Consider the following 1,293-nt stretch of genomic DNA (forward strand, 5'->3'; position numbering starts at 1 on the left):
CTCTCTCTCTCTCTCTCTCTCTCTCTCTCTCTCTCTCTCTCTCTCTCTCTCCCCCTTCTCTCTTTCTCCCCGAATTTCTATAATAAAGCTCTTAAACCATAGAGTCTCTGCTCTGCTCCATCAAGGCCCGCTGAGCACTCTGCTCATTGTTGGGAACTTCTTCCCTATCCCCTCTGTCCTGCAGCCCTGGAGTGATAGCAAGGTAGCTCCAGGGGCAGGGTGGGGTCTGGTCCCCGTTGGGGCTGCCCCTTTTCCACCACCACCATCCATGCTGCGTGGGTCAGAGGCAATGCCCACCCAGGGCCGTGTGGAAAGCACCTGGCAGTCTCCCCACGCCTGACTGACCAGAGAACAGAGAAACTGGCAGACGTGGGCATCTTTTTCCTTTCCCACTTCCCCCAGGTCCCCCTTGGGCCCCTTTTATTTTATTTTGTTCCCAACAACCAACCAGAACCCCCTCCCCTCCGAGCTCCCAGGGACTAAACCACTAACCAAAGAGGACCCAAGGCTTCAGCTGTATATGTAACAGAGGAGGGTCTTATCTGGCATCAATGGGAAGGGAGGCCTTGTTCCAGTGATGGCTCAATGACCCAGTGTAGGGGAATGCTAGAGCAGTGATATGGGAGTGCATGGGTGCATGGGTGCATGGGAGGGCACCCTCATAGAAGCAGGGGGAGGGGGATGGGATAGGGGGTTTCCGGAGGGGAAACTAGGAAAGGGGATAATATTTGAAATGTAAATAAATAAAATATACAATAAAAAGTAACATTGTTGGAGCCTTGCTCCATCCATGCAATGTGTCTGTCTGTCTGTCTGTATGTATGTATGTATGTACATATATGTGCATATGTGAAGTTGTTGGAGCTTGTTGGAACTTGCTGCATCCACCAAGTTTGTGTGTGTGCGTGTGTGATCCCTCTTTGCCAGCCCCAGAGAATTAAGGTTTGTTCCCTCAGAAGTTTGCTGAGTGATCACTCACTGACCACTCTCAGCCTTCCTTGAATTACTCTTTGGTATCAAAGCTGGCCTTCCACATACCATTCCTTGTGGGAAGGAGCGTGAACAAATGAGAGGGGCTATGTCTCGGAGCTCTGCGGACCATCATGGACTTCTTTCATGGTTTAGACATCACCTCAAACCTGCTCTGAATAAATAGTGTTTCTGACTAGCCTGATATTCTAAATTCCTTTTGTATTTTCTGTATTTCATCATGTTTACCAGGATGGCAAATGTATTTATTCTAGGAGATACATATATGTTTACAAAAGAACATACAGAGAGATATGGTCTGAT

Source organism: Mus pahari, chromosome 12, assembly GCF_900095145.1.
Source record: "Mus pahari chromosome 12, PAHARI_EIJ_v1.1, whole genome shotgun sequence".
NCBI lineage: Eukaryota > Metazoa > Chordata > Mammalia > Rodentia > Muridae > Mus > Mus pahari.